The sequence below is a fragment of the Pongo abelii genome, chromosome 15 (assembly GCF_028885655.2).
Source record: "Pongo abelii isolate AG06213 chromosome 15, NHGRI_mPonAbe1-v2.0_pri, whole genome shotgun sequence".
NCBI classification, from domain to species: Eukaryota; Metazoa; Chordata; class Mammalia; order Primates; family Hominidae; genus Pongo; species Pongo abelii.
Window position 1 is genome coordinate 90,242,758 of NC_072000.2, and position 16,368 is coordinate 90,259,125.

Consider the following 16,368-nt stretch of genomic DNA (forward strand, 5'->3'; position numbering starts at 1 on the left):
GGTCTTGACTCTTTATCCAATTTGCTAGTCTGTGTCTTTTAGTTGGGGCATTTAGCTGTTTACATTTAAGGTTAATGTTGTTATGTGTGAATTTGATCCTGTCATCATGATGCTGGCTGGTTATTTTGCCCATTAGTTGATGCCGTTTCTTCATAGTGTTGATGTCTTTACAATTTGGTATATTTTTGCAGTGGCTGGCACTGGTTTTTTTCTTTCCATGTTTAGTGCTTCCTCCAGGAGCTCTTGTAAGGCAGGCCTGGTGGTGACAAAATCTCTCAGCATTTGCTTGTCTGTAAAGAATTTTATTTCTCCTTCACTTTTAAATCTTAGTTTGGCTCAATATGAAATTCTGGGTTAAAAATTCTTTTGTTTAAGAATGTTAAATATTGGCCCCCACTCTCTTCTGACTTGTAGGGTTTCTGCAGAGAGATCCACTGTTAGTCTGATTGGCTTCCCTTTTTGGGTAACCCAACCTTTCTCTCTGGCTGCTCTTAATATTTTTTCCTTCATTTCAACCTTGGTGAATCTGACGATTATATGTCTTGGGGTTGCTCTTCTCAAGGAATATATTTGTGGTGTTCTCTGTGTTTCCTGATTTTGAATGTTATCCTGTCTTGCTAGGTTGGGGCAGTTCTCCTGGATAATATCCTGAAGGGCATTTTCCAACTTGGTTCCATTCTCTCCGTCACTTTCAGGCACACCAATCAAATGTAGGTTTGGTCTTTTCACATACTCTCATATTTCTTGGAGGCTTTGTTCATTCCTTTTTATTCTTTTTCTCTAACCTTGTCTTCACATTTTATTAAATTAAGTTGATCTTCAATCTCTGATATCCTTTCTTCCACTTGATCGATTCTGCTATTGATACTTGTGTATGCTTCACGAAGTTCTCGTGCTGTGTTTTTCAGCTCCTCAGGTCATTTTTGTTCTTCTCTAAACTGGTTACTCTAGTTAGCAATTCCGCTAACCTTTTTTCAAGGTTCTTAGCTTCCTTGCATTGGGTTAGAACATGCTCCTTTAGCTCAGAGGAGTTTATTATTACCCACGTTCTGAAGCCTACTTCTGTCAATTTGTCAAAGTCATTTTCTGTCCAGTTTTATTCCGTTGCTGGCAAGGAGTTGTGGTCCTTTGGAGGAGAAGGGGCTTTCTTGTTTTTGGAATTTTCAGCCTTTTGTGCTAGTATTTCCTCATCTTCTTGGATTTATCTATCTTTGTCTTTGATGTTGGTGACCTATGGTTGGAGTTTTTGTGTGGATATCCTTTTTGTTGATGTTGATGCTATTGCTTTCTCTTTGTTAGTTTTCCTTCTAACAGTCAGGTCCCTCTATTGCAGGTCTGCTGGAGTTAGCCAGAGGTCCACTCCAGACCCTGTTTACCTGGGTATCACCAGCAGAGGCTGCAGAATAGCAAAAATTGCTTCCCGTTCCTTCCTCTGGAAGCTTCTTCCCAGAGGGGCACCCACCAGATGCCAGTGGGGTTTCTCCTGAATGAGATGTCTGTCAACCCCTGCTGGGAGGTGTCTCCCAGTCAGGACATATGGGGGTCACAGACCCACTTGAGGAGGCAGTCTGTCCCTTAGCAGAGCTTGAGTGCTGTGCTGGGAGATCCGTTGCTCTCTTCAGAGCCAGTAGGCAGGAACGTTTAAGTCTGTTGAAGCTGCACCCACCGTCACCCCTTCCCCCAGGTGCTCTGTTCCAGGGAGATGAAAGTTTTATCTATAAGCCCCTGACTGGGGCTGACTGCCTTTCTTTCAGAGATGCCCTGCCCAGAGAGGAGGAATCTAGAGAGGCTGTCTGGCTACAGCTTCTTTGCAAGCTGTGGTGGGCTCCTCTCAGTTCGAACTTCTTGGTGGCTTTGTTTACACTGTGAGGGGAAAAGCCCTATTCAAGCCTGGGTAATGGTGATGCCCATCCCCCCACCAAGCTCTAGCATCCCAGGTTGACTTCAGACTGCTGTGCTGTCAGCGAGAATTTCAAGCCAGTGGATCTTAGATTGCTGGGCTCTGTGGTGTCATTATTTGCTGAGCTAGACCACTTGGCTCCCTGGGTTCAGCCCCCTTTCCAGGGAAGTAAATTGTTCTGTCTCACTGGGGTTCCAGGTGCCACTGGGATGTGAAAAAAAAAAAACCCTCCTGCACCTAGCTTGGTGTCTGCCCAAATGGCCACCCAGTTTTGTGCTTGAAACCAAGGGCCCTGGCAGTGTAGGCACTGGAAGGAATCTCCTGGTCTGTGGGTTGCGAAGACCATGGGAAAACCATAGTATCTGGACCAGAATGCACCGTTACTCATGGCACAGTCCTTCTTGGCTTCCCTTGGCTAGGGGAGGGAGTTCCCTGACCCCTTGTATTTCCTGGGTGAGGCGACACCCCACTCTGCTTTGGTTTGCCTTCCGTGGGCTGCACCCACTGTCTAACCAGTCCCAGTGAGATGAGCTGAGTACCTCAGTTGGAAATCCAGAAATCACCTGCCTTCTGGGTTAATCTTGCTGAGAGCCACAGACCTGAGCTGTTCCTATTTGACCATCTTGCCAACTATCCACATCTACCATATTTAATGCATGGTAGATGCATTCAATCTGCTGGGCGGAGAAATGGGCATCCTTGAAGAGCTTGGAATCTAGCACCTCTTCAAGCCTATATTTTTGAATTGGTCAGTATTTGTTTAGTACACGTGGGGCCTAGGGCTGTTGAAAACGGTTATAAAATTTCAACTTGAGGGCACTATCTACTGCAAGCAGAAGTAGAACTTAACAATTTGATGAGAATTTAGCAAGTCAGGCCTAATAGTTGATTGGCAAACTAGTTTTACTTATTTCAGTGGATATCGATGCCCTTTTTAGATTGTCATTCCATTCTGACCAGCTGTTTGGATGTCTACTTTTAACCTGCCTTTTTGTATATGTACCATCCTCTTTTGTCTTCTTATGCTGCTGTGATAATGCTTTGTTTTGTTAATGTTTTAAAGTGTCAGTTAATTTACAATAGCTTGTAGTCATTTTCTTAAACACTGACAGTACATTATCTACACTGTGGAGCTCTGAAAAATTCTTGGGCATTCAAAAGGAGTCCTCAACTATGAAAATATAAAAACTACTGTATTGAACTATAAAGCTACCAGGTGCAAAAAGAAAATCTGTGTTTATTTTACTATGGCATGTATTTTTTTTTATGTAGAAGCTCAATCTCATTTGTAAATGCAACCGAGTATCTTTTTCATTTAGAGATTGCTTTCTATTTAATTTTATTCATTTACCCAAATACCCACTTTCTCTATTACAGAAATCATTTCTTATTTGATGTTGCTTTCCCCCTGACCCCCATCTGTCTCCCACTGAATCAACTAAGGCAATGTCTTCTGTAAAAATTTTAGAATTTACATGAACATCTGTCTATATTTCTCTCTCAAAATAATTTTGAATCTGTGGCATTGTAAGAGTCTTTTAACTTAAACAATTCTAAAATTTTCATAGAGTTTTCCAGATGTTTTTTTCTGAATGGAAACTTTGTTAAACCACAATCTGTAAAGGCCTCAAAAAAGATTTGGTTTCTTGTTTTTCCTTTTCCTCTCTTTGCCCCAAATTGAAATTGAGTTCTATGTCATCTCTAGTTGGAAAGATTTTTCTCCCTTTTTTCCCTTTCTCAGTAGACCACACTTCACTTTTAGAGTCGTAATAAAACATCATTTAAATGAAATGTACAAGGCAATAACCACTGAACTCAATACCATTAAATATTTATCAATACAATACTACAAGTTTGACTGTGAAATAAACATTAGGCCCTGTAAATTTAATAGTTTCCTGTAAAAGGAAAAAAAAATTCTTCTCAAGCTTTTGCAGCCCAGAGTACTGAACTTAACAAATAAATAGTTCATAGTGTGCCAAAACTGAATTGCCAAATGATTGACCACATCCTATACTACACAAGGAAAAGGCCACTATTGTTTGTACAAGTGTGTTTCATTCAGTGTTTGACTTTGGTAGATAAATAATATGAAGTTGACATTTCTAAATTAATCTTTGTTTTCAACTAACTACAGATGAGGGAGTATGGTACACGGAAAATAAGCTGAAGGGTTTAGGGAAAGAGGAACACTAGGAATTCTGGACCTGTTGATTGGAATTTGTGAGAATTAGACCCAATTTAGAGAATATTTATGTTAGCATTGCTATATCTGTATATAAAAAGTCTACTCTTTTTTATCATTGTTATGGGTTTTTTTTTTAAAGAAACAATAACAAAAGAACCACTATAAGAAGTAGATAGTGGTTTTATAGTAATAGAAGGCAGATAAAACGTTATTTTTTAATGATTGCACACTGGTACCTATGATAAAAAGTATGTTTTATTAAATGGTGTCTTGGAAAACTCTAATGTGTCACTAACAAAATATACCTTACATGGAGTGATTTTTTTTTTCTTATTTTTGTTTGAATCAGGAATACTAGAATCAATAACTTCTATTATGGGTATATTAATCAATATAATCACAAAATACCAAAATCAGAATGTATTTTTAAATTTCAAAATACTCTAGAATATATATGTTTACACAATCTCTCTCACACACAATCTCAATTGGTTTATTGGCCTTGTAAAGCAATAAATTACCTATGTATTGCAGATAATGCATATTAATGTAATTGTGATTAAAAAACCATTAAATATTTGGCCTTAGAAATAGTTATGATTTTAAGAAAAAAAAATCTTGTAACAAGAATGATTATGATAAGAAGAATAATGTTTATACCATAAATTATAGTTCACAGAAACTTATTATATTTCACCTCCATTGAAACATAGTCCTGTGAAGAAGGGAGGAGAGGTATTAACATTCTACTTTTATAAATGAGAAACCTATGACTTGTACAGCTTAAGGTACTTGTTGAAGGTCACCACAATTAACATTTGGTTTTCTGTTTCTGCATTAGTTCACTTAGGATAATGGCCTCCAGCTCCATCCATGTTGCTGCAAAAGACATGATCACATTATTTTTTATGGCTGCATAGTGTTCCATTGTATATATGTACCACATTAAACTAAAGAGCCTCTGCACAGCAAGAAAGCTATCAACAGAGTAAACAGACAACCAACAGAATGGGAGAAGATATTAAAAATCATGTATCCAACAAAGGTCTACTATCCATAATTTAAAGGAACTTAAATAAATTAAGCAAAAAACAAACAACCCATTAAAAAGTGGGCAAAGGAATAGACACTTTTCAAATGAAGACATACATGTGGCTAGGAAGCCTATGAAAAAATTCTTAACATCACTAATCATTAGAGAAATGTAAATCAAAACCATAATGAAATACTATCTCACACCAGTCAAAACCACAGTGAAATACCATCTAACACTATCTCGCCAACCTCAATAGCATCTGTTAAAAAATAACAGATGCTGGCAATGTTGCAGAGAAAGGGGAATACTTATACACTGCTGAGGGAAAGGTAAATTAGTAAAGCCATTGTGGAAAGTAGTTTGGCGATTTGTCAAAGAACTTAAAACAGAATTATCATTCAACCCAGAAATTCCATTATTGGATATTATTGGGTATTCGCAAAGGAATATAAATCGTTCTACCATAAAGACACATGCACATGTATGTTCATCATAGCACTATTTCACAATAGCAAAAACATGGAATCAACCTAAATGTCCTGTTTCTTCTTATAAGGAAACTATTCCAATAATGAAGGCTCCATTTTCATAATCTAATAACCTCCCTAAGACCCTATCTAAAAATACCATCACATTGGAGATAAGGGCTTCAACATATGGATTTTGAGGGGAACACAAACATTTAGTCCACAGCAATAGTATCAGAAGACACAGATCCCTGATTTTAAGTTTGGGCACATATCAATTAAAAATATTTGAACTTTGGGAGCCCATACCCTAATCCAGAATCCACATCTTAGGACAGCACACCTGACATCAGAAAGATGATACTATGCCATAGGACTATACAGTCTTCCTTTATCTATACGCATGCCGTATGTCAGAAAAGAGTTTTCATTTGTGGATTTAATTGCTTGTGAATCAACCTGATGAATGTTAGAAATAGGCTTTTACTGTAAAAGGTATTCATGATATGGAGACTGAAAAATATGTATCAAAGAGTTTTCTCACACTTCCATGAAAACATCATTATAAATATCTATGAAGTCTTGATCTTTTATCCATGGAGATAATGCTTGAGGATAAATCCCCGGAGCTTCTAGCTGTGAACTGCGGGATTCTGGTTGCTGATGCCAGCCATGCGGAGTAGTCCTACACTTGGAATCCCGGCTTGAATAAACTCTCTATGAAAGACTTAGGGGGCCTTGAGTCTGCAAGGTAGGCCATGTGATTTATTTTTTTTAAAGCTTGCTTGTTTAATGCATGTTTAATAAATAAACAACTGTATGTGTGACAAAATTTGGTCTGGGACACACTTTAATTATTGCTTTGAAGGGAATGAGTGGATAACCTTATTTATTGCAAAACTTCTTTGGCAGCTAACACTAACAACCGAAAAACACCCAAAAGTTGTGCTTGAGGAATTCAGCAGGCCACTTTGCCTCGTGCGTGCCAGCGAAATAACTGGGTGTTTATAATGAATGTTTATATTACTGTTTTTTTTCCAGATACTCTAGTCAGATTCAGATTTTTTGTTGTTGTTTTTGAGACGGAGTCTCGCTCTGTCGCCCAGGCTGGAGTGCAGTGGCGCGATCTCCGCTCACTGCAAGCTCCGCCTCCCGGGTTCACGCCATTCTCCTGCTTCAGCCTCCAGAGTAACTGGGACTACAGGTCCGCACCATCACGCCCGGCTAATTTTTGTATTTTTAGTAGAGGTCGGGCCCTGTTAGCCAGGATGGTCTCAATCTCCTGACCTTGTGATGCGCCCGCCTTGGCCTCCCAAAGTGCTGGGATTAGAGGCGTGAGCCACCACGCCCGGCCAGATTCAGAATTATTAAGTTCACTTTTTTTTCTTGAAAATATAAAAAGAAAACATACACTTTGGTTAAAATCACCATTAATTTGGTTTTTTTTTTTACTAATAATGAATCTTTTCTTGAGAAAAATATATTTTCATTGACAATACTTTGTTCGCCTACATTTCCTTTTGAAGATATTTTTAAGATAGGGCCTTTACTCTTATATTTGCCTATAACATTTCCATGGTAACACTACATCTTTTCACAGCCTCTCTCTCCCTTTTTAGGGTAATAGCAGCTCAAACAAGGATTTAAAAAATTTTTTTTTTTAAATTAAGAGTCCCAAATGAATTCTTCTATTGTAATTCTATTTTTTGTATATGTTTTATAAATGCCCAGTAAGTTTTTCTTGAACATTATTTTATTTCAATGATTTTATATAAAAATAGAAAATGTTCTCTGCATTTTTATTGTATCAAAAATATATAAAAACAGGGGTTGTATATCATAAATAAGGATGGATGGATGTATTTGTTTAAATACATATGTTAATATATATAGAGAGAGGCAGAAATATATGCACAAATATACACACAAATCTGTGCATGTTTGTGCATAAATTTTGTGTATGTATATGTGCACATATATGTGTGTATATATGTATGTGTGTACACATACAAATACACATACATATGTGTGCACATATACACTTATATGCACACAAATACATACATATGTATTTAAGGTTTTTTAAAACTAAACCACTCATGACTAGATATCACATTTAATAAGAACCATATGAAAACACAGGCAGGTTGATAAATAAAGGATTTCCAGGGGATATGGCGTAGTCAGCAAAGAACAATATAATTTTATTCTATATGAATTTGCCTTTCAATGAAAGAGATAATGGGAGCCTGATAGCACCAGGACATTATTAGAAATGCCTAGAGAGTAAAGAGGAAAATAGTTTGCTCACCTTGACAGAGGACATGACCAAATTCAATTTCATTTCATCTTGAGCATCTGAATGATCTGTGTTCAGGTAGAAATAAATCTGAATTGTGATCAACCAGTTATAGATGATCTATAGACCGTGTGTACAAATAATAATGTCTTTAGAGGGTTGGTGATGGAAACTTGATTTGTAAACTTGCCTTTTAATTCTTTTTGAGGATCCTGAGAACAGATAGCAGATATAATGGCATCTATTTTCAGGCTATCACCTGGGTAATTTCCCATGTAGTTTAGCATCTTATTAATACACAATGCACGAACATTTCACTCAAGGATTGCCTAGGTACTGGTTGTACCATTCACTGATTTCTTTATCTTATTCACGCAGTTTTGACCACTAGGCTGCTATGACCAAAACTTTCAAACATTTCTGGATCCTTGAGCTCAGTATTCAGACATAAAATATGATCTGTCTCAGATCTTGCTGTCTTCACTGCCCCAAAACTCTCAGAAGATAATTTTTAGGCTCATGATTTTCTTTCTTTCTTTCTCTCTCTCTCTTTCTTTCTCTCTCTCTCTTTCTTTCTTTTGTTTTTAAAGATTGCATTTCCTTAGAGCACTTTTAAGTTGAGAGCAAAATTAAGAAGGAGGTACAGAGATTTCCCATTAAAGCCCTGCACTCACACATGCATAACCTCAACCGTTATCAACATCCCCCATCAGAGTGGTACACTTGTATATTTGTACAACTGACACATGATTTTTACCCAAACTCCAAAGTTTACACTAGGGTTCACTCTTGGTAGGTGTACACTCTATGGGTTTGAACAAATGCACAGTGACTTTATCTGCCATGATTGTATCATACAGAGTATTTTCACTTCTCTAAAGGTCTGCTGTGCTCCACCTATTCATCCTTCCTTCCTCCCTAAGCCCTGGCAACCATTCATTTTTTCCTGTCTCCATAGTTTTTTGCTTTTCCAGAATCTCATACAGTTAGAATCACACAGTATGTAACCTTTTCAGATTGGCTTTCTTCATTAGTAACATGCCTCCAAGTTTCCTCCATGTCTTTTCATGGCTTGATAGCTCATGTCTTTTTAGTGCTGAATAATATTCCATTGTCTGGATATACCACAGTTTATTCATTCACCTGCTGAAGAATCTTTTGGTTACTTCCAAATTTCAGCACATGTGAATAAAGCTTCTATAAACATACTTGTGCAGGTTTGTATGTGGACATATGTTTTCAACTCCTTTATGTATATACCAAGAAGCACAATCGCTGGATAGACAACGCTGTAAGAGTAGGCTTAGCTTTGTAAGAAACTGCCAAACTATCTTCCAAAGTGGCTTTGCCATTTTGTATTTCTACCAGCAATAAATGAGAGTTCCTGTTGCTCCACATCCTTGCCAGCATTTGTTGTTGTGAATGTCCTGGATTTTTGTTATTCTTATAGGTGTGTAGTGGTATCTCAACATTGTTTTAACTTGTAATTCCCTGTTGACCTGTGGTGTGGAGTATCTTTTTGTACACTTCTTTGCCATCGGTGTATCTGTTTTGGTGAGGCTTCTGTTAAGTTCTCTGGCCTATTTTGGGTGGGTGGCGGTTGTTTGTTTTCTTCTTTTGTTGAATTTAGGCTAATGTTTCTTAAAGTCTCATCCTCTGTCAATTTGTATATGAATCATCTGAGGAGTTTATTGAGCATACAAATTCTTGGGCCTCATTCCAGGTCACTGGAATCAGAATATCTGATGTGGGGGTCATGAATTTGAGTTTTAGATAAGTTTTTCTGTGATTCTTAATAAGTGCTAAAATGTTAGAAGGACTCTGAGACAATTGTCTTTAAAGAAATCCAGATGATTTATTTTTTTTTTCTATTTTAAAGACTCCAAAGATTCCCACTACGGACCATGAGTTTCCAGAAGGTCATGGCCAGGGCACACTTTCATATAGTAAGGATTGAAAATTTTTGCATATTTTTGGCATGAGTCATTCACTTCTCTTTTCTTCCTCATAGATTTCAACCACTCTAGTTCTCCTTTCCTTACCCCTCTTCTCTGCTTTTCACATTCTCCATTTCTGATCTATTACCAGAGCCATGCTTTTTTTTGAAACAGAGTCTTACTCTATCACCCAGGCTGGAGTGCAGTGGTGCAATCCCAGCTCACTGCAACCTTCGACTCCCTGATTCAAGCAATTCTCCTGCCTCAGCCTCCTGAGTAGCTGGGACTACAGGCACGCACCACCACACCTGGCTAATTTTTGTATTTTTAGTAGAGATGGGGTTTCACCATGTTGGCCAGGATGATCTCAATCTCCTGACCTCGTGATCCGCCCACCTAGGGCTCCCAAAGTGCTGGGATTACAGGTGCGAGCCACTGCTCCCAGCTCCATGATTATTTCATCTCTCCTAACAGAATTTGTAATACCTGCTGAATGTACTACATACATTTTGATAGTGTAGGTTTCTGAGAGATTAGTGATGAAATCTGGTCCATGAAGAAGAAAGTTCGATGTCTGGTGTAATATGATTCAGTAAAATAAGTAATGACAGACTTATCCTCTAGAAGTTCCAGAGCTGGAGGCAGAGCTCTGGGTCTTGAAGAAGTCTGCTGGTGAACCTCATAGCCCAGGATCTGGACACAGGGGACAAAAGTGGTGTCAAAATTCTATTAGGTTGGTGCAAAAGTAATTACAGTTTTTGCCATTACTTTTAATGCCTAAGCAATTGGTAAGTACGAGTAATACATTCTGGAATTTTAGGACCTAGGACATTAGTCTGGGAGTTGAATGTCTTTCTCTAACCTCATTGATAAGTTCTCCAGTTCAACAAAGTTGATTTTATGAAGTTAGAATGTTGGAATGTGTCTAGCACATATCCTTTCTGTATTCTCAAATGGGCAGTCATACATTTATCCTGTGCCAACCTTCTGAAGTTTTAACAGAATCTGGTACTTCAGTTAGCCATTAAAATAAAATGCTGCAACAAGCTTTCACTGAGAAATCAGTGTTTTACTGGAGATTTGTTTAAAAAGAACAAGAGGGTTAGTATTAAATGTTACACGGCAAAAATCGACACGAATCCACATTTTCCATTTCTGGATTGTTTAAAGGCATTCTTTGTCTTTCAGCCACCAGATACATATACTTCTTTGTGTACACTTTTGCTATGGGCTCTGTTTTCCTTCTGCTATATTCTGGGTCTCAGGACCAAGGGTCTTCCCCTTGAGTCTTTCTATGTTTTTCTTCCATATTATCTATTGTATGAATAACTACATTATATATATAATAGATAATATAAGTTATTACTAAGTTATTATATAATATTGTAAGTATATGTCACTTTTTAGCTATTTGATGCTATTCAAGATCTTTAACCTCTCTGAACCTCAGGAATAATAATTGTACTTACCTCAATAGAGAATCAAAGGAGTTAATATATATGCAAGGTTCAAAATAGTGCCTAGCCCATTTAGGACTACAGAAGTGTAAGCTGGATCACATATATGATATCAATGGAACTTATTAAAGAAGATTTTTAGCCAAGAGTTCTCAAAGTTCTTAATAATAGCGAATAATAAGGAAAAATAAAATGTGGCAGCTTAAAATGCAACCTCAAACCATAATTCAAACACAGATCTTTAAGGAGTACTATAGTATTTTTCCTCTTTAGTAGATTTGGCAAGAGTTAAATATAGCTGTCTGACCTTGCCTTGCACCCTAAGAAAAAGTCTTATCTCCATCAGAATCTCCGCTTTCTCTACAGTTGCTCTTGGAGGCAATGATCAGATGATCTACTCTTTCAGTTAGTAAGTGTCAAAATTTACATAGAAATGTGAATAGCGAGCTGTCACTGCCTTGCTCCAGGCATCTTGCCAGGTTGTGAAGTTGAATATTCAGTTGGGTTTGTATCTCATCATTACAGCTATGGCCTTCCGGGGGGACCGAAAGGGCCAGACAGCCATGAATTAATGAAGCTCAGTGGGAAGTCTAAATAGAGACAAAAGTTTTCATCTATATTTGTTTAAGAATGTTGAAGTAGAACTTGCTTTCCAAATGCCATGTCTAATTTAAGAGCAGGCCTGCAGTGGTAATAGCCCAATATCACCATGTCTCCACTGCCTGCTAAAGCTGATACTGGGAGACATCATGCTGTGGAAACAATTATATCAACATAATTGGAAAATATTTTTTTCGGTGCCATTCTGCCTTAATTAAAGCTCATTTTACATGTTGGGGAAGGAAGTATTTTCTCAAAACTTTGGGGTATATTCAGATTTCTTTCAAAAAACAAAGCCTGGATGAAATACATAAAGGAAGGTCCATTTATATTAGGGATAAAGAGAATCAAATGGAGATTTTTGCATCAGGTGACACAGGTTTGGATTCCAGCCCTGCCACTTACTGATTCCATGACCTTGGGCAGGGACTTTGAATCTGTGGGTCTGGATTTTTTTTTTCCTCTGAAAATTTCCATGAAGAATGTATGCTTCTGAGTATTGATGTGAGCAATGAACTTGGTTACTGAAATATCTTGAGAAGTACAGGGGTCAAAGGTCACATCCTAGGTTAGGGGAGTGGTTGCTAAGGTCCTCTGAATGAACAAATGAGAATAAATTGATTTATGCTCCTGAGAGTAGCTTAAAGAATAGGATGGATTTGAGAAGAGAAGGGGGAAGGAAGGAGGAGTTAACATGGCAGAAGGCAAGAGCTGCGTGAGCTCATAGATCTTCAGTGGTGGAACTGGACTTGTAAGATTTTCAATACATTAAAGGAGAGGTACATTTAATGGAAATTTTTTTAAATAGTTGCTGTCTTGTATAAATGTGACCTGTCTCATTACCCTGGATCCTCAGTGGTATCTACCAATGACATAGGTGGTTATGTGAGTGTTTTATTGTTGTTGTTATTAGTGGTAGAACCTGAGGAGAAGGGAGAGTTAGCTGAGTTTTATGTCTGTTTCAATATGGTATACAAAAAGATCACTGCTGGAAATAGAAGCTGGTCACAGAAGTGACAGTGAGAATAGAAGCCCATCAGAAAAATCACAAATATCTTGGACAGATTGGGCTTTCCATTGCGTATGGAAGAGAGATTTGAGATGAAGATCATTTTGGTTGGGAGCTTGGTCTGACATCCTGGTTACAGACATACAGCAATCAGTACCCAGACAGAACATATATGTACACAATAGATTTTTATTATAGTTGTTAAACCAATGAGGATAGCTCAAAGCAATATTACATATAGATTAAATAATATTTTATACTTTACAATGTCATTTCATTTTTGTAATCTCTTCGTCCTGTGGATTAGGTTGCTCCCTTCAACCCCCAATTTGTTTCCCCAAAATATTTTTCATCACAATATATTCAAGTTTGGTTACATATTTATTCTAGGAGAGATTCTCTAAGAATGAGATTATGTCCAATTCTAGAAAAGCGTGATCTCAAAGCGTAGCAAAACGTCTGATACATAGTTGGAAATTAACAAACATTTATTCAACAGATTAGTGGATTTCATTCTTACAATGATGGGGGGAATGTTGTTTCCTTTTACCAATGGGCAAACTGAAGATCAAAGAGTTATACCCAAAGTAACATAACTAAGTGATATGATCATGATTTAGATTTGGCCTTCTTCAAGTTTAGAATTCTCATTATGCTTTCTCTCACCACAAGCTTTTTCAATCAGAAAAGGCAAAAAGTAACATAATTTTAAAATTTTTGAGATAATTACCTTAATTCTAAAGAAAATTTGCCAATTACCTCTTCCTAATCTTTATTACTCTAAAAAGAGATTAAAATTTTAATGACAGAGCTCATAATTTTCTCTTGGTGCTGGATTCATCCTTTATTCCTCAAAATGGAGTAACACAACTTTAATTTTCATGCCTTTTCCAATCTAAAGACATGAGTGCTTTTTTGTGTTTGATGTAATGAATTCATGACCTTGAGATGGACTATAAGATCTTGAAATTCTGTCTCTAAATCCTTAGTCTACTTTGTTAGAAGATGGTTACCCAAACTTTGACTTTAAGTCTTAAAGAAGCATTTTGGCCACAGAAAACAGATGGAGAGGTGTGGCTTGGGGCTCCCCAAAAGCAGAACACTAACCACATTCATGGAGACCTATCATTTACTTTGCTTGTTTCTCTTGTCTGGCTTTGCCATCAGACTCTCACATGATTGCTTAAAAGTCAGTTTTTGGCCGGGTGCGGTGGCTCACGCCTGCAATCCCAGCACTTTGGGAGGCCGAGGCGGGAGGATCACGAGGTCAGGAGATCGAGACCATCCTGGCTAACACGGTGAAACCCCATCTCTTCTAAAAAAGAAAATACCACAAATTAGCTGGACGTGGCGGCGGGCGTCTGTAGTCCCAGCTACTCAAGAGGCTGAGGCAGGAGAATGGCGTGAACCTGGAAGGCGGAGCTTGCAGTGAGCCGAGATTGCGCCACTGAACTCCAGCCTGGACAACAGAGTGAGACTCAGTCTCAAAAAAAAAAAAAGTCAGTTCTTAATTTCACCTTTTGCAGATTTGTCATCTCCTTGACTAGAGACTTTTATCTACATATTATACCTTAATGAATGTATTAGTTTCAGAGCTTTTGGGTAAAAATGGCAGAAAACACAACCATAGTGGTTTAAAATCACACAGGCTTGTTTATTTCACAGACCAAGACATCCAGAGGGAGCCACTCAACAGGCAGGATGGCTGCTTCGAGATGTTCTCATGGACTCTGCTTCTTTCTATTTTACTGTCTCAATCTGGTAGCTTTTCCCCACATGGTTTCAAGATGGTGGTTGTGGTTCAGGTAGGAAATAAAGGAATTAATTCTCTCATAGGGAAGCCTTACCTTTTTATTAAGAGAGATATATGGTTCCCAAAGACAACATCAGTTTGGTTGGATATGTGTGAATTGCCCAACACTAGTTGGCTAGTGAAAAAAGTTTGTGGTATCAGTCGAATTAGAAAACCAAAAGTGTCTGCCTTAATGACTTTTTTTCACTTTACCTCAAAACTCTGGATTTACTCTTCTCTTCTCATTGCTACTATCACAGATTCCTAATGAGTAGGAGACAGGATATGAAACTATACTATACTCATTTTCTATAGTAAAACTTTAAGTGGGTCCCAGAACCCCAGAATTTCAGGCTTAACAAGGACTTCAAAGGTCACCTGGATCAATCCTGTATTCAAGGCCGATTTTCATGAAAATGAATTTGCTCAGCCTGCTTTGGAAAATCTTCAGCAATTTTCATGAGCCAGAGGCTGGCTGAAGCTACCATCAGTAGAGGGTAATTTTGATTTGCTTTTGATGTCCCTAATGAAGCCACCTACCAAGCAAAGTGGCTCTCTGGTCAGCGTTCCCCCTGGACTCCCATGGGAAGAGAAAGTGCACAGCAGAATACACAATAGCTTGCTTATCTGGAGTTCTTTTTCCCATGCAGCTGCTGCTGGCCCGGAATACTAACAGATAACTAGCATATTCTGAGGGTGAAATTAATGGATTGACAAAGAAATGCTGTCAGGGAGATTGTCAAGTTCCTTTCCTAGAACATTAGCCATTCTCTGAAGGTAATGGAAGTGGTTAGGCTAAATTGTCAGTTCATTTTTTTGGATTAAAAACGAAAAAGAAAACATGGGAAATAAAAACTGGGGGTTCTGACGGTGGCCTCCCCATACCATGACTGGACAAAGGAAGCTGTGTATATATTGGCAGGCTCAAATTAACTCAGCTAGGTGGAGATATTTTAACATTTCATCTGCAGCCTAATTTTCTATATATAGGTGAAAGTACTAATCTGGTCTTTAGCAGTTAGGGAAATGAGAATAAAACAGGGTCTTTTATTTTTGAGTGTTCTATTCACAAATTTTTGAGAAAGTACGTAAAGTGAATATTACCAAAAATTATATGTTTTTGAAAACCAAAGCAATATAATACCAAGTGATCTCTAAACTTATCCAGCGTGTTGGTGAAGACAGATTACATCAAAATATGTGCAATGCCCTTTTCAAACTGCTGTGGAAATTGATACGGCTGAAAACAACTGTTTCTGTGACCTTTTTGAGCCATCGTTCTGACATATTTTAGATAATGTGGAAAGCACAAACATAAAAAATTATTTTACACTAAGAAAGAATAAATTTGTTCTATAGAAAGTCTACTTTTACGTGATTTATTTGATATGATTACTGTTGTTTGGTTTCATTTTGTTTTTTAAGATATATTTTTCTATATCCCCTGAGAAATATCAAAAGACTTAGCAGGACTTTCTCAACAATTCACAAAGATTTGATTGATTACACAGAGATTTAATAAGTCAACTAACTCATATATATATGTATACATATTTTTCTTAATTCCGAATAAGAAATAATTTTCACTTTGGGAGCTCATTCTTGTGTGTGTGTGTGTATATATCTATATACTGTCAATGTAATATATATGTGTGCATATATATATATTCCATTGACAACTTA